An 18,192-nucleotide genomic window follows, 5' to 3' on the forward strand; every position below is an offset into this window, starting at 1 on the left:
CTGAAGGTCAGGCATGCTTCTCAGGGAGGCTTTTCCGGGCAGTTCTCAGGGGCAGGTCAGGAGCATATGCACTTTGCTGGAGACATACAGGATTGCTCTGAGGTGTCTGGGCAGGATGGTGGATGGGAAAAGAAGAAACCCAAGAGCTAACGAGGGAACGCAACACCTGGAAACTTCTTCTGGCTGGCAGGTGAGCAAAATGTGTGTGTGTGTGTGTATTTTAATGAAATGAGACTAAAGAAGATGTAAACTGGAGGTCACTGCTGGGTCAGAAGTGGAGAGAGTGCTATAAGCATTGATTGAGAAAGAACCATGAGGGAAAAAGCAGCCAGACACTCAGTGGGAGAATCTGGTTATCCTTACAAGGTTCCAAGATATGCCTGTGATGTCCCAGAGTCCCTCTGAGGTCCTGGCGCCACCTGTGAGATCCCAGCCCATCCTGACTATCTCACCTTCCCTTCCCAGTGTGTTTAAACATCCGTGAATCGGGGGGTGATGATTCCTTTCAGCTCCTCTACTTCTGGCTTTGGGGAGACAATACAGTATACAGAAAAGGTCTCGATAAAAAACTCCCAGGGCCCCGGGTGCTAGGCACATGCAGGGCTTTATGTTAAAAATTGAGCCAGAATCTCAGAGAGGCAGTATCAGGTGAGGAACCTTCCGGGGATAGGGCGCTCTCTATTGTACACACCCTGGTGGTAAACGTAAATGTAGACTGAGAAGTGCTGTGATTTCTGTGCGTTGCTACCTCAAACCTCAGGGTCCCCGAGTGCCCCAGGGGAAGAGAGGTCACAGCTATCAAGTCACCATCCCTGTGTCGCTGTTCCACTGACTGCTCCTGCTCTCTCTCTCTATCCTTAGAATCTTACGGGCCTCTGTGTTTAGTGGGCATGAGGTCAAAATATGATGTGGTTCAGTTGGGGAAGGTTTTCTTGGATGTAACAATACAAGGTTTTCATTTCCTGTCAATATTTGGAATATTCACACAGCCCTCAGCTGCAGGGAGCTGAACTTGCAATTCCTGTAGCTTTATCTTTTCTGCCGCCTCAGCTAGAGATGAGCTGCCTTGAATGGTTGTCTTAATGAGAGGACACTAAGGCTCTGGTTGGGGTCCCTTGCTGTGTTTCCTTGTCTCTCTTTCTCTCACACACACCCCAGCCATCTCTGGTTTTCCAATTAGATGTCCCCTTCCTCATGCTGGCTCACATTTGATGTTACTTAGCCTTGAAAAGTAGAAACCAGTGTCTCTTGGGAGACTTCGGCATCCTGGGCCATGAAGATGAGCCATAGGCCACCTTCGTCAACTCTACTCCCAGTCCACTCAGATTTCCATGGATGTCATTCCCAGGAGAGAGAGAGAGAGAGAGAGAGAGAGAGAGAGAGAGAGAGAGAGGTGTACCCCATAGGAAAGTAGGAAAGCCAGAGGATCTCAACTTTACTTAGCCCATGGAGGCTCTGGCCCCAGCCTGCCACTCTCACACCAGTGGACAACCCACCCAGCCAAGACTTGTGACTGTCCAAGAGTTCCAGAGTAGCCAGATCCACCATTGTTTGATGACTCCACCAGACACAGGAGTCACTGCTTGTCCCAAGAAGGGAGTGAGCCTGCTAGCCCTACACAGACATTCTTTCTCCTGGGACCTGTGTCCTTTCCTCTACCACCCCTGCCCAGTAAGGAATTCAGTGTGACAGGGAGAGGTGGTTTGTGGGCACCTCTGAGGAAGCTGAAATGAAAAGATAGATCAAGGCCAGCCTGGGCTATCTAGTGAGACCTTGATACACACATACACATGCACATACACATGCACGCACACACATACACGCATGCACATGCACACACGCACACACGCACATGCACACACATGCATGCACACGTGTGCGCACACACACATGCACACACACACACACACACACACACACACATGTACACATCTGCTCCAGTACTCTGAAGTTACACTCCAGCACCACCTCCATTCCTTTATTCCCTTATCAAGGAATTGAACACCTGTACTTATGAGGCTTGGAGATGGGGCTGGGGATACAGGTGAGATGACAGTGTCCATCAGGGTGGCAGAGCAAAGAGTTCTGGGCCCCAACCCAAAGGTCAGCTGGAAGCCCCTCCTTGAGGAGAGCAAAGGATGTGGCTTCACCCTAGGCACTGCCTCTGGGTCACAAGGCTGAGAGAGGTTTGGGCCAAGCCAACTGGGGTGTCTCTCTAGGGCCCTTGCTTGTGGCCCTGGGAGGATGTGTCTGTGCAGAGCAGTCCCAGGCCCTGGATAAGTTCTTCTCTGTTCTTGGCTTTGCTCACTTTGTCTCCTTTGGGAGAAGAAAGACCATGGACAGAAGCTCAACTTCTAGAGCAGAGAAAATGCCCCAGGAGACACCCAGCCCAACCTGTTTCCTATGGATAGCTACAGCAGTCCCTGTGGCCTTTCTTTCAGGGACACCACAGTGAGTTTGAATATTAATGACAAGCATTTCCCAGAATGTCCTGAAGTGAGTGTCTGCTGGGAAAATACCTGGTGGCTTGGCTGTAGGAACTTGCAAATAAAGCAGTAACTTCCTGTGCTCACCCTAGGATGAGGACTTGAGGTGTTAATTAAGTAGACTAGAAAGCTCCTGGGGGGAAGCAGAAGCCTGCCTAAAGAATGTTGTGTGAATAGAATTGCTGAAGCAGGTGCAAGATGGAGGAGTGTTCTCATCCATGGAGTCATGACTCAGAGGTGGGGGCTCCATACATGGAGACAACATGCCTCCCAGGAGATACACCCTTCACTTGTAGACACAGCAGGCTGGCTCTGCCTTTGTCACCTTTATCTTTGGTGGGAAAGGCACCCATCAGTCATGTGGTCTTCTATGGACTGAAGCTTGGGTTAGTCATCGTCTAGACTCTTAAAGAGCTTACAAAGGATTTGCTGGCTCCTTATCTCATGAGGGTGTCTCCTGACAGAGGCTCCAGAACCAGTCACCTGGATGGTACCTAGAAAGGGAAAAGAGGAGTTTGGGAACTCTGGGTCAAGGGCCAGAGAGGGTGAGGAAGGAAGGCCACATTGAGTGTAAGGATCCTTCCCCAGGTCCCATCTGAAGTCGAAAGAGTTGGTCTCCAGCAGCTGACTTGCATAGTATCACCTAATCTCACATATAATCGAAAGCCACCTTTCTTGAGACTTTTGGCCTATCATGATAGCAAGCCTCCGAGGGACACTCCCTCAGCCAGTTAGTGAGCCTGCCTCCCTGACTCAAAAGGGAAAGAAGAGAAACACTGGGTGCTCTTCCAACTTCCTGCCCTCCTCTCAGGACCCAGGCTACATCTTCCTCCTTTTCTGTTGTCCTGATAAGTAGTCGAAAAATCTGATTCCCTCCCTGAGCGACCTCACATTCCTGTATCCAAACAGATCCCCACAAGTTGGGCAAACATCCTTTAATCGTTGCCAGTTTTTGAACCTCAGTACAAGGATCTTATTTTATCCTGGACATCCTCTAGTTGGAAACCCTCTCAGGGAAGTGTGGGCATTTATAAAGCCATGTTTTCAAAGAAGCGTTCCTGGGTGGATCCTAGGACATTGGACCGAAGCCTTCTTTTCTGCAGAGTTCCTTTTTAGGAAGTCGGCTTTGACCCTTACAGTGATTCTCAGATCCTTTGCTTTTGGATTTAAAAGGGTGTCTGGCCCAGGGACAAGCCTTTCTCGTGTTGGAAACTACCAGCATAGTTGCCTGTAGCTCCCCATGGGCCTCTGGCCTCTTTGGAGCAGGCTGTGAGTCTAAAGCAACATCTCTGCACTCGGTCATCTTAGGCTGCTAGCTGAGCTAGGGGAATGAAGAATTTGAAGTGTAGGGACCCAAAAGAAGCTGTGTTGAGACTCATAAAAATTAGATCCACCCAGGTTGTCTTTGGGAAACACGTGTTTGTTGGAGACAATGTCTTAGAAATTGACAAAAGGAAGGCATACCGGAGGTTAGCCAGAATCTCGTAAGATAAACAGCAGGCTTGGTGTCCTGCAGGGTCAGGCTCTATTCCTGGTTCTCTAGTCCTGGGCCCTCTCAGGATGCTAATTTGTGCTGCTTGTCCCCCTGACCTGTGCCTGCTGGATCTGTGCCCCCACAACCAGCTTGAGTAGGAACAGATCACTGGGTTGCCTGGCAGCACCAGCTGTGGAGGATCAAGCCGACCTATAAACCTGGGGTTCGGTGCCCGTCTCTGTCCCTCTCTGAGCTCTCCAACATTTTTTTCTTCCTTTTTGGAGACAAGGTCTCATGTATCCCAGGCTAACTCTGAACTGACTATATACCAGAGAATGACCTTGAACTTCTGATCCCCGTTTCCACCTCTGGAGGGCTGGGATTACAGGACTGCCCCACCATAACTCAATATCTGCTTTATTCTGCACTAGGAATTAACTCAGGGCTTCAGGAATGCTGGGAAAGCTCTCTACCAACAGAGAGACAGCCAACTCCTCGCCACCATTTTGAAAGGCTGGGTGCTCTTGGTGGCTGTTTTAAATTAAAGGCGGCAAGAAACAGTTGAGAAGTCAGGCTCTGGGCAACTTTGCATCAGTCAGGCAGCCTTGATTTGAACATCAGCCCCTTTTACTTCCTGGGTGGCCATGAATGAGTCTCTTAGCATTTTTTAGTGTCCATGTCCTTTCTTTAAAAACTGGGGAAGCAGAACAAGGAGAGTTATAACAACTGTACTATATAGAATTGTTGTTGGGGCTGGGATCCGAGTCAGGTGCTTCCAAGGTTTTGATGTATTTTTAAAGAATGAATTAAAGGCACACAAGAATTTTCAAAGGTAACAAGGAAAATTTATTCAAAACCAAGAAACAATCCAGGCTGAATACATTGTTTAGAATGATAGTGGGCCCCACAAGCAATCCAGGCTGAATACATTGTTTAGAATGATAGTGGCCCCCCCACGTGAAAGAGCACTCAAAAGCCCCGGTTAGTGTTTAAGGCTTCCTTTTATGAAGTTCAAGACAGGGAGGAATTTGGCTACCAGCGTGTAATACAGATGTTTCTCCGTTTTGATTGACAGGATTGGATTAGCTAAGTCTCTGTTCACAGTGCTTGTCCCTTTCCATAACGCATCTGATTTTAATCACATGCGTGCCAAACTATGCATAAGATGATAAATAGGGGATTCTCCCTAAAAGTTCACTCAGAGGACAACGTTTGTATCACTGTGCATGTACCCACAAATAGTCTAGGCTGAATGTACTCCCTAGCCTTGTGCCAAGGCAGAACTGGAGCACGGTTGAATAGGATCTAAGTTTGATAGCTTTTGTGGGGAGGAGAAACTGACTCTATTGTTCAGAGACGGGTGTGTGTGTGCATCTCCATGCAAGTGGAAGTTCTCTGTTCCTGTCTGTGTGTGTATGTGTGCATATGTGTGTATATATGTATATTAAAAATAAGTAGCTCTAAAAAAGTATTTAAAGAGAACTGGCTGTCTTTGAAGGGTTCGCCAAGATGCTTCAAGCTTGTGAGTTTGGCTAAGTAGGAGCCCACTTCTTTCCATGGTGCCAGGAGCCTATGTGTCCCCAACTCTTGCTGGTGGATCAGCATATTGGAGCCAATGATTGCTTCCTTCCAGCAATGAATAGCTTCTGATAAATGAAGGTAGTTGATATTTTTTTCTAGCTAAATCCTGGTGGTTCAATTAAAACAAAAATGCTTGGTGAATGCCAACTGGAAGGGATTTGGGGGAGTTGGGTGGTGACAAACCTCGTGGATGTCATGCTCCATCGGGAGGATGCGAGTATTAACTTTCTGTCGTCGCTGCAAACAATTGACACAAATTAGTGGTTTTAAAACACAGAAGTGTACTGTATTAGGGGTGTCATCTCACCTCTCTGAAAGACAAAAGCTCAAATTGGGTTTCTCTGGGCTTAAACCAAGGCCTCTTCAGAGATGGTCCTTCACGAGACTCTGATTTCTGGCTTTCCCCCATCTTCAATAACGGAAGCACAGCGCCCCAGCCTTGTTCCTACTATTTCACCTTTGGCGTCTAAGTCCGCCATGATTACATCAGGTCCCGTGTCTCTTCCCTGTCTCAAGGTCTTAGCTTTGTCACAGCTGTGGAGTCCCTTTGCCACATAAACTTATATAACCACTGGTCTTGGGTCCAGGATGTGTACTGTATTAGTATCAGTAAGACTACACTAGGAGAAACTAGAACTTTTTTAAATCCATTTTCTAAATACACGTTTAGAAAGAATGGACGACCCTTTGTGATATCTCAGTTTGGTAGAAAACCACATCACTAACAGTCAAAAACAAGCTGTAATATAGATTGTTTGCATCAAACATCCCAAATTATTCATGCTTCTACAGATATCTATGTTTAACTTCATTTAATACATGCTGAATCAATTATACCTGCTATTTTTGTTGAACTCTCTACCACCCAAAGCTTATACCTGAGACCTGCCTCCTGCACTGGAACCTGCCGGGAGTGTCTCTACCACAGTCCCAGACTCTGGGAGGCCTGAGAATGTGGATCTCTTTGGTTGTGTCACCACAGAAATCTCAGGAACACAGCAAGTTAGAGAGGGGCAGATATGAAGTCAAGAGGCCCTCATCTTCCAGCTGAGGACCCAGAGGATGGGACTGGGGTGTGGCTGCTTTCTGCTGGAGCTATAGACCCATGCTTTTGAGTCATATGGAAGCCCCATGAATGCTCTCCCCTCACACGGATGAGAGAGGCATCTGAGGAGTTGCCATGAGAGCAAAAGCAGGACATACGAGTCTAGGGTCACTCAGAGAGTAAGATGGGGAATTGGAGATAAAGGGTTAATGTTTCAGGCCAGGCTGGTAGGTTCATCATCCTAGGGGGTGGATGAGGAAGCCCAGTGCAAGGCTCCTGCAGCTCAAATGCTCATCGGCTTCCGGCCAGGCTTCCAGAATGGCAAATGGGATCCATCACACGGTGGCTCTGATCCATGCTGACGCCCAGAGGATCTGTTCAGGACAAAAAGGTCCCATCTAAGTTTAAAGGAAGGAGCACTATGATCGAGTAGTGATGTCTGTCTTGGCAAAGAGGTGACAGTCTGTGCACCCCTGCTCTGCTAATAGAGAGGAAGGGGGAGGGAATCTGTGACCAGACAGATGCTTGGGACCCCTAAGAAAAAGTTGTACCTTACCTGGGTAGGCTGGTATGGTCTCTGCCTCTTCGTCTTTAAATGACAGAAGCTGGAAATGCCCTTTCCAGACCTCTGAGTAAATGATCAAGGATAGGACCTGGTGTCACGAAGTGTCGGCTCTGTATCTGTGGGGCAGAGGCCTGAGTGCACAGAAACAATCTTTGGCCAGCCAGCACTGTCTTGGTGATGGGTCCTGGCCTGGTGCAGATCTGAGCCTGCGTCATTACCCCATGGACCCTGTCTGCTTAGAAGATATTTAATACACTTGTTTGAGCAGGGAGAGGTGGAGGTTTGAAGAAAAATCTCTGGGTTAGAGAGATACATGGAAGGGGCAAGGCAGTAGCAGCCTTGTGCTAGGAGCAGGTGGCTTTACAAGGTAGGGCTGAGCAAGGAGCAGAAGTCCAGGCTGGGGACCAGGTACCCCATGCTGTCACAGGTGGGCACTGACTCCCGCATATGCAGCATGAAGTGAGAGGCTCTGATTGCAGGAAAGGGACTTCCCTTTGGCAGCATAACTAATGGGAGAAAAGGAGGGGGGGGGGGAGGAAAGGAGAAAGAAGGACCAGGCAGGGCCTAGAAAAAGCATTTTAAACATCACGAGGATGGAGGTTTAAACTCGTAATTCCAGAACTTGGGAGGCAGAAGCAGAAACAGAGGGATCTCTATAAGTAGAAGGCCAGCCTGGGCTATGTAGCAAGTTCCAGGCCAGGCAGGACTATTCGTAGCAAGATCCTATCTCAAACAAGCACACACACCAAAACAACAGTGAGAGCCAGAAAAAGGTGTGGCAGGAAGGAGGGAGCTCTGAGGTAGTACAGTGTTTCTTGCACAAGCATAAGGAACCAAGTACAATCCCCAAAACCCATGCAAAAAAGCTAGATGTTGTGCCATGGCCTGTAATGCCAGCACAACATATGGGCGGAGGCAAACATGCCATCTTAGCTACTTGCTGAGTTCCAGCCCAGCGAAAGACCCTGTCTCAAAAGTCAAGGTAATGGGGCCTGGGGTTAAAAATCTGAGGCTGTCTCTAGCCTATACAGACCCATACTCACAAGTGTACCATGTCCAAACTGTCAGCAGAATCATGACACAATGTATTTTATTCTGAAGGTCTCTGTGTGGACTGGGTCCCCAGCATATACTGTTTTGTTGGCTATCAGCCCTGAGGAGCTTTCTTCAGGGCATCTGGAAGAAAATGCCCCGTGCTTGGAGGGAGGGCTAGCCTTTGCCTGAGGAGCACTTCTCGTTCAGAACAGCCCCCAGTCAAGGCTGACAAACTGGACAGGACTGGTCAAGGCTGGACAGGGCTGGAGGGTGCAGGCTCCAGAGAGGGCGGAGCCTGTTCAAAGGAATGCACAGATGTGAAGATTCCAGGAAAAAAGAGAAGAGGCGGGGAGACAGGGGTCAGAATGGAACATCCTCCCAGGAACAGAGGCTGGGACGCTTGGGAATGGGAAGAGGAAGAAGTAGGGGTGGGGCAGGATTCAGAAGTGAGAGGCTGGGTACACCCTGACCCCCTCCAGTTTCAGACTTTCTTAGGGGTCTTTGAGCCATGACCAGCAGGGACAGGGAGAGGCTGGGATTCTCAGAGAGGGCCAGCATGATCACTGTCAGAGCAAAAGGTACTTGCTGGAGAAAGGAAATCTGCCAGGCTGGGACTGAGGCACCCCACCTTGTGAGTTGGGTGACTACTATTGTAGCCCCCAAGAGTGACAGATAGTTATTCTGGGATCACTTTGACTGATGGAGGCACCCAGCTTCAAGAACCAAGCCTGGGGTTCTCAACATCTCAGGTGGATTTGGCCATCATTGCTATTTTAAAGCCGTTGTTACTATTTTAAAGCTCAAGCCGGGCAGCTCACTTAATTCTGATTATGTTCTTATACATACCTAGAACACACACACACATACACACACACACACACACACACACACACACACACACACACACACGGATGAATCCCCTTGGTTCTGTTCCTCTTAGAGAATCCCAATAAAATAACAACTCCCAACACTAGAAAAGAGAGTTGATTTGTGGCTTTAGGAAAATTGATTCAGGTGCTGACTTTGGAGGTACACATACTTTAAAAGGGGGGGGGGATTACAGTTTAGAGACCCAGGTGCAAAAAAAAACCTGAGAACAGCAGGGGAAAGTGGACTTTGAATTTCGAGAGGGAATAACGGTTGCACGGCCAATAGAAGACATAGAAGAGAAGGCATGAACAGGATGGACATGCCCACAGATCCAGAGTCCACAAACTCGGGTCTGCACATCGAGCCTTGGGGCATAGTGTGTTTATCCAGTGTAGATATACCAGGTGCTGACTCACAGATGGAGGGGGCCAGAGCTGGGATTTTGTGGGGCCCTGCTTGAGGACAATCTCCTGACTGACTCTGCTTTGAAAAGCTCTTCTGTGTTCCTGTCATTGCGTTTCTTCCCTTTTCTTTTCACATTCCTGACTGTCAATCATTTACCTCATCCCTTTTCCAAACGGTTATCATTTATAAACACGGTGACACTCGAGGCCAGTCCCATGAGGGGAGGCATCCCACAAGTGGCAGCGGCAGGCCACCCCAGGCCTTAGCAGGTCCCTTTGGCAGTTGAGAGACCACGGCGGGTAGGAGACAGACAGGTATGCCATGCAGAGAGAGCTGGGGTATAGAGTTTATTTAGTGGGTTATGGAGGGGGAAGGGAAGGAGAGAAGGGAACATGGAAGAAGGAGGGGGAGAAGAGAGAGAGGCAGAAGCTGCCTCTCCAGAAGAAGAAGAAAGAGAGAGAGAGAGAGAGAGAGAGAGAGAGAGAGAACTGGGGAGGAGGAGTGGGCAGAGCTTGTCTCCTACAGACAGGGTACCCAGGTAACAAACCAGACCAGCAGATTACAACAATGGTTACAGTCCCAACATTTGTCTCCCTGAAATTCCTCTGCTGAAGGCCAGACTCGGAGTGAGATGGTCATGAAGAAAGGGCTCTGGAGGCTACTTAGTGTGAGGTGAGGTGAGGACAGTGGGCGTCCAGGCTCAGAACATCCCTCTCCAAAGAAGGGAGGGGAAAGCCCCACCCCCACCAAGCACACACACTGAGGGATGCACACACAGAGCGAAGGCCGGGAGAGGACACAGACAGAAAGGGACATCTGCAAGCCAGGGACTGGCACTCTCTAGAGCCCCACTGTGCTGGCCTCCTGACCTCACACGTGGAGCCTTCAGAGCTGGGAAGCTAGAATTTTTTTTAAGTCATAGTCTCTGTGCATTTTGCTGTGGCAGTCCTGGCAGACTGACATCAGTATGGAGCCCGCTATCGTCAGGCCTCTGTGAATGCTGTGGAATGTGCACCAGTGGTTGAGTCACGACACTCGGACCAGCAAACTGCCCCTCTCAGAAAGCCACATAGACTCAGTAGAGGGAGGAGGTTTCCAAATGCGTTCCTGTTTGGCCCCGGGAAGGCCATCATCCACCCACAGTGTCTGTTTCCTCTGTGCTTTACAAACCAGACTCAGCTCAGCTCTCCACTCTTTGGCCCACGCGTGGGTGTGTCACTTGCCAAGGGCTGGGGCCTGAGGTGTCTGGCTCTGAAGCCCGATCCTTGTACCCAGGTCACTCCTCCCATGAATCACACCCTGACTAAGGGTGACAACGAATAGAAGAGACCAAGCAAACACTGCTTCCCCGTGGCTTTTTGGGGGGGGGAGGAGGGGAGGGGTCTCACTATGTATCTCTAGCTAGCCTGGAACTGGCTCTGTAGACCAGGCTGGCCTCAAACTCTCAGCGATCTGCCTGCCTCTGCCTCTTGAGTGCCAGGATTAAAGGCTTGAGCTGCCTCCTCCAGCTAACCCCACAGCTTTGCTCTGAGAAAACAGGTTGATAGGAATGCTGGCTCATGCTTTAATCTCAGGACTGTGGGAGGATTGCCATGAACCTGAGGCCAGTGTAGGATATGCAGTGAGTTCTAAACAAGCCTGGGCTGCGGTGTCAGACCTTATCTCAAAAATTAACCGTGATAAAAGCAAAGGAACAAAACCAGAGAGAAGGCTGGGTTCTTTCCTCGCCCTATGTCTCCAGCTGAGAGGAGCTGTCGTCTCCAGCACATCCACAGGGGACTGGCTCTCAGTCTAGCCATCAGCCAATGCCGAGACAGCGAACACATTTCACTCCGGTACAAATGGAAAGCCTCTAATCCTTCTATTTATTTTTCAAGCAACCTTTGCCCATTTTATATATATATATTTCACAATCTTTGACTCTTTCCACACAGAGAAATAAAAGTAATTTATGTAAATGGACCATTTGTTCAGCCGGGAACATAAAGGAGCAGCCTAGGAGATTTGCCTAAGCCTTGTCCATTTGACAAAAGAGGCACCACCATCTCTCTTAATCCTTGGCCTGTCACTGCACAGACAGAAGCTTCCAGAAGGAAAAGAGGCTGGGGTGGGGCATGTTCATATTTGGGAAAATGAGGAGCCCAGGAAATCCCTTTCTGCTGGCAGCTAAAAAAAAGACAGGCCAGTCTCATTGGGGGATACTGGTGCTCAGAGGGAGGGACCCATGCTGAACACCATGTCTGAGCTAGGTAGGAAGCGTCACCCTGATGATACCTCACGGGTGTTAACCACCCACGGAGACCTGTCCCCAAGTCCTGCCAGGTATGTTGAGAGGACCACCTTTTCTCCCCTTCCCCAGTCTCAGGGCAATTAGATACCAAGGGAAGATGGGCCCACTCACCCCACACCCTCTGGGCTACAGAAGAACTCGCAGGAGACAATCAGCCTGACCCAGCGCTCATTAAACGTGGGAAAGAGGGGGCATCCACAGACACACTTGAGGGGGGCATCTGCACCTGCCTTGAACTCCAATTCCGTGAACTGTCCAGGGCTTCCTGCATGGAGGGCTGCACTATGTGGGAAGAGGGGTCGTTAAAGAGAGGATGCTCAGCTCTCTGGTGGTCGTCATGGCCCTGACCTTTGCTCTTTAGCAAGGGCGACTAGGCTTCCACGGCTGGTAGAGCCCCCTCCCTCTCCTGTGTGGCTGGTAGCCACTCCGTTACCCTGGGACCTGAATTCTAATTCTGCCTCACCCTCTTCCCAGCTGTATGATCTTAGGCAAGTCACTGAGCATCTCAGAGAGAAAACCTGTTACGGTCCCTGCCACACTCTCCAATCTCAGGTGGGAGTGAGAAGCAAGGGCCTTCAAGGGACAGTTCAGCATCTAGTCAGCATTGATTTCCCTCACTAGGATGGGAAGATTATGGAATCCGTGTCTCGGTGCTTTCTGTCCAGAGGGTTCTTGTGTCTTCCGACCATGCTGGCACTGTCCTCCAAGTTGGTGACAATATCATGGGTAGGGGGAGGAAGGGTCAATATTTGCTGTGTGTGACAGGACCCTGGAACCTTCTGGCCTTGGTCTAGAAATCCCATAGGTCTGAGGAAATCCCTACCATAAGTTTGCATGCTCCAGAAGGGACTAGCGATAAGCCAGGAGGCCCGGTGCCCCATATCACAGGGCACAGTGAAGTCAAGCTTTCCTAATCCAAGTGCAAAGGCCATTGTCACCTCAGGATACTGGTCTAGTCTTCTCCTGGTCCAGAGATACTACTTGGTTAATAGCAGGGTCCGGAGGTTACCTTCAGTGGGACTCCAGGTTTGCCGTCCTTGAATAAAAAAAATGATCAGAGAAACACAGTTGCGACAGAAACAGATAGTTTTGGTTTTGTTTTGAAAGGATACTTTATAAATGATGAAACTGGTGGAGTACAAACCTAGACAACTCAACTGGTTCTAATACACAAATGATAGGGGAAAGAGTGTCAACTTTTTTTCTCTCTCATCTGTACATCATGAGCTTCTTGGAGCACGTTCTATTGGGCGTAGTGCTATATACATCTTCTCACATTGTGATTCTTCAGCATCTATCCTGGGGAGCTTTACCAGTCAACTTGATACAACGTAGACTTAGCCGGGAAGGGAGACTCCACTGAGGAACTGCATAGAGCCGATGGGCCCGTAAGCATGTCTAGGGGGGATCGGCTGGATGGTTAATTGATGTAGGAGGCTCAGCCCACTATGGGTGGCATCAATCCCTAGGCAGGTGGTCCTGAAGTAGGAAAGAATTAGCCTGCAAGCCAGCTAGCAAGCAGCATCCCCCACAGCTCCTACTGATCTTCATTGGCTGTGGAGTGAGTTCCTTGGCCAGAGGTCATGTAGTATAGACTAGCTAGTGGGCCTACCTTTAAGTTTCTGCCTCCATGGCGACCTGGGATTGCGAGTCACATAAGCCCTTTCCTCCTCCATGTTGCTTTAAGTGTCGCAGCAACGGAAATCAACTAGAACAGCATGGTGACTCTCCATCAGGGATACACGTTTTATATCATAATGAGCCACGGCCACCTTGGGACATGGGAGTGCCCCTGTATCCATGCCAGGGGTTGGAGTCAGTGGGCCGCTGTATACGTCTTTCAGCCTTCTTCTTTACCATTTTTTTTTTATTGTTTCATACACAAATTTTTAAAGATCCCTGAGACCTCACTTTCTACCTTACTCTCCTGCCTTACTGATGGAGGCACATTGGGGGAAAAAAGATAGGCTGCTTTTCCAGACAGAAAGAGATATTCCAGGAAGATCTGCCCCCTGAGGGCTTCTCAGACATGCATACTCTGGGACTCCAGACCAGTCCCCCTGAGTCAAAACGCATGCGTTAACTCTCCAGGGGATTCTGAGGGCACCCAGGTGAGGGCCACCGTCAGAGGCTGAGAACCAACTACAATCAGGCAGTTCTGAGAAAAGCTGCCAAATTTCAGGAGCACCTCACAGAAGTCCCCCAACACACAGAGATCCTTGCTGGAGGCGGTTGTTATCCTTGAGGGTGGGGATGCTGGGAACAGCAATCCTGAACTCCTTTGGAATCTGGGTCTGGTTAGACCTGTGTGTCCAGCAATCTGCACACTAAATATGAGCACCATGAGTTAGTAGGCTAAGCTCACTAGTATTTGCTTTAATATGAAAACGCATAAGAGCATATGAGAGCTGCATGCACGCTTTCATCCTGAAACCTCGTCACACAGGGAGACCATAGGGTTTCCCTCATGTGCTCCAGCGACTTAAACGCTGGGCATTCTTTTATCCTTGGCTGGAGTGTTTTCACAAATTCAACCCAAAATGGCCTCAACACATGACAGGCCAGCCTGGCTAATTAAAACCAGAGAGAAGCTGTTGACCCACACAGTTCAAACAAATGCAACCATTTTTGGTAAATGCGTCTGCTCTACTTCTGTGGTGAGGATACCATTTCTAGAGGAGGAGGCGCCTCATCCAGTCACCAAAGAGGGCGTTCAAAACCTTCGTCCTAGAGGATCCCAAGAAGGCAGGATAGAAAGAGAGGGAAGATCACCGGGAAGGGAGCCCTTCTCTGTGAAGTCTTGTTGAAGCATCTCACCAGCATTCCAGCACAGTTAACAACTGGACGCCTGCAATTTTCTAGAAACTTCACCAAAAAACTCCAGGGGAAGGGAGAGTCCTAAATACCTTATACAATTCTAGTGGCTCCTGGCATTACCTTATCAGACCATAGCTCCATTGGCGCCATCTCTGGAGCCTCCCAGTAATCTCCATTGTCAGGAGAGAAAAGAAGGGAGAAGGAAGGACTTCCTACCAACCTTTTCAGGTGAAGTTCGAGAGCCATCAATGCTGTCTGCCTACAGCTAATCGCAAGACAGTGACCCTTGCTTCTCCCATGAGGAGCAGACTCAGGTATGTCCTACGTTCTTCTGGATAGCTCTCTTTCTCCTGACTCTCAGCCTGTACTAAAATCTCTATCTAATAAAACTCTGCAACTCTGCCTCAAGGTGTCTAGGCCTGAAGTCCTTTTCTCCATCAGTGTCAAGACTTTGGCCCAAGAGGAGCTCCCTAAAAGATTTGGGGGACTTGTCAGGCTGATGGAGGTGACAGCTCAGAGCTGTGACTGGGTCCCCTCATTGCTGATACCACAGAACATGTTTTATGTTAGTGCTGGGGTTGGGCTGGGGGAAGAACCTGGTGTCGTGTGCCAGGGGTTTGTCAGGGGTTTGTGCCATCTTTTAGCAGAATTGTTTTCTATTTTCTACTCAGTTTTACCCTCAAAAACACTAAAATCTAGAACCACTCTGTGTCTGGGTGTATGCACAAAAGAGATGAAATCAAAATACCAAAGGATTATCTTACAGCACTACTATTCAGAAAAGCCAAGGTTCAAAGCAGCCTGTGCACCCAGCAAAGAAGAGACGATAAGAACATCACGGGGAGTACGTGCAATGAAATGCTGTCCAGCACAGAAGTGGGGGGGGTGTCTTCATCAGTGTGGCAAAATTAGTTGAACATGGAATATTACGTGAAGCCACTCACAGAAAGGCAAGCATCTTGCGTTCTCACTCACAGGTCACATGCTCTCTAGGTTTTTTGTCAAGTTGACACAACCATAATCGTTTTGGAAGACAGATCTTCAATTGAGAAAATTCCCCTCCTTGACTGACCTGCGGTGCACTTTCTTGACTGATGATTGGTATTGAGGGGGAGGGGGCATCTCTGTGTGTGTGGCAGGTGGTCCTGGGTGCTAAGAGATAGCAGGCTGAGAAAGCCATGAGGAACGAGCCAGTAAGCAGCACCCTTCCATGGTTCTTCCTCAGCTCCTGCCTCCAGGTTCCTGCCCTGTTTGAGTTCCTCCCTTCTTCACTCAGTGGTGGACTTTCCGAAGTGCTGTGACTGGAAGCTGAAAGTTTGCCCTGTGGTTTTTGGTCATGGTGTTTCATCAGAGCAACAGAAACCCTACTGAAGACATGTAGGATCTTAAAAAGTTGAACTTTTAAGAGAACTAAGCCAGTTTTGGAAAGACAGACGTTACATGTTTTCTACATGTTGCTACATTTTATGTAGATGCATGCAATTGTGCAGGTGTGTATGCATTGAAAGTAGAAGCAAAAACTGTCACAATGGAAACTAACCGAAGTTAGGAGAGAGGAGTGGGACTAGTGGGACCTTACTCAGTATATGACACATACCTGTGTGGAATGTCATTTTGCAACACAGTATCAAGTATGATGAATACGTGCAACGAATTTTTTTCAGAGGTAACCTCTCAGAAGTTGAGAGTATAATGATTGTAAGAGACTGAGGTGGTTAAGGGATGCAGACACACTGGTTAGAGAAACGTTTCAAAAGGCCTAACTCGATAACAGGGACAGCATACCGTTACTTGGGAAAAATGTACAAAATATGATGCCCGGCAAGCTCACAACCCTCCAGCAAACAGAGTGTGATTGGCAGATCCTGGGGACGTTTCTGATCCTTCTAATAGACTCCTTTTCTAGTTTCATTTCCCGACTCCCCCTGGCCTGCTTTATCCTTTGGCCCTTTCTGCTTGCCACTACCGTATGCAAACACTTACCCCTCCAAATCCCAAATCCAGAACTTTCTAATTTCAAGCTCAGTGCCCTTCAGGTCTCTGAAGAACTGGTTTCTAAAGTTCAGCATCTGCACCCTTTTCTGTGAACGTAACATTTCAAGTTTGCTTTTCAGAATGTTGTAGAGTCTGCAGCTGGTCTGCTGTGCCTCCTGCCTGCCAAGCCTGGAGGCTTCCTCACTCAGATCCCTTCTTCCTCCTTCTCCCACACTGGCTCTGGGCCTCGGACCTCTGCAGTCCCAGCTCTACTCCCGGCCCTACTCTTCTGCTAGCAGGGCTCTCTGGGTTGTTCCTGCTGTCCCACGTCACGCCCACGTCTCAGTTCCTTCCTTCAGGTAGAAATCCCTCTAACCATTCTGTCCCAGCTCATCGGGAAAGGAGTGCTGTGTGCACATCACTTCTTGTTCATGGCAATGTCCCCTCTGCTACTACTCCACTCCCTGTTCTGTAAGATGGACAGCAACCAGGCAGTAGAAATGGGTGCTACCAGAGTCTAGGGGCAGGATGTGGCTTGTTCTTAAACCTCAGTGTGTTTTAGTCTTCTCACCAGAAAGAGACATTGCTTAGGTTCCTAGGATTTGGGCTGCAGTGTGGTTGGGGGATAGAGTGCTTACCTTTTTGTCCTCCCCTTTTCCCTCCTTTCCCTCTCTCTCTCTCTCTCTCTCTCTCTTTTCCTCCTTCCCCCCCTCCCCCGCTCTCTCCCTCTCCCTCTCCCTCTCCTCCCTCTGCTGAACATCCTCAGGACAACCAGTGTCCCTTCACTCCCCTCCTTCTGGAGTCAACAAGGCAACAAAGTTTCTCAGGTGTTGGTTCTTGGTACCTCCCTGGCTTCCTTCCTCAGGTGTCTCTTTCCCAGGCCAGCAACCCCACCTCACATACCTGAGAGTCTCAGCTCCCTTCAAGCCTCAGGGAGCACCTTCTGCCTTGGGCCTGGACTTGGTTCTGAAAGACCTTCTACCTCAAAGTCCACACCGAGCCAGATAGTTAGGGCTTTCTCCATAGGCAGAGCTGATTGGCTTCCAGGTCTTGCTCTGACCCCTACCCCCAATTTTCGTTCCCTTCCCTTCCCCACTGCTAGTACCCCAATTTCTAAACTTCAGCTTTTAACCTTCCCAGAATATTCCCCTTTGGGTGTTTTATCCCCTTGTCTTTCCTGGAAGGGACTTTCAGCCCTGTGGAAAATGTCTCTGGTTTTTTCCTCTGCTGCCGAAAAGCTTCCTGTCAAGTTCTACACACCTTTGGTTCCCCACCCACAAAGCCTTGGTTGCTGATAGCCCAGGAAAGCCTGCTTTTTACCTGAGGGGCAAATAACAAGAGTGACTTTTGTCTTTCTCTTGCCACAGTCTCTCTCATTCTTGAAGGCCACATGGCAACATACTGTCCTGGGTCCCCTCTCTGAGGAGATTAGTAAGGACTCATAGCTGCTCACTGAACAAGAGGCACCCCTACACCACACACACACACACACACACACACACACACACACACACACACTCCAGGTCTTCCTTGCATGGTTTATGGAGACAGTTAGAATGACTAACATCAGGAGGGGTCCCCAACCTGGGATCTTCCTCTGAGCTGTAGTCTCCTGTGACCTGTTCTTTACTGTAACTTTCCCTTGTCACC

General features: G+C 49.0%; 1 protein-coding gene across 1 annotated transcript in view; it reads left to right on the forward strand.

The window, feature by feature from the left end:
* The first annotated feature begins 40 nt into the window (after positions 1-40).
* Positions 41-18,192, forward strand: part of Ngef (neuronal guanine nucleotide exchange factor) — a 93,094-nt gene continuing 74,942 nt past the window's right edge. The window contains exon 1 of the mRNA XM_041650713.1: positions 41-190. The gene's annotated coding sequence lies outside the window, so the exon portion shown is untranslated. The remainder of the gene's footprint in view (positions 191-18,192) is intronic.

This window comes from Microtus oregoni, unplaced genomic scaffold, assembly GCF_018167655.1.
Source record: "Microtus oregoni isolate MIOR12 unplaced genomic scaffold, Mior012 000004F_ref0000308, whole genome shotgun sequence".
NCBI classification, from domain to species: domain Eukaryota; kingdom Metazoa; phylum Chordata; class Mammalia; order Rodentia; family Cricetidae; genus Microtus; species Microtus oregoni.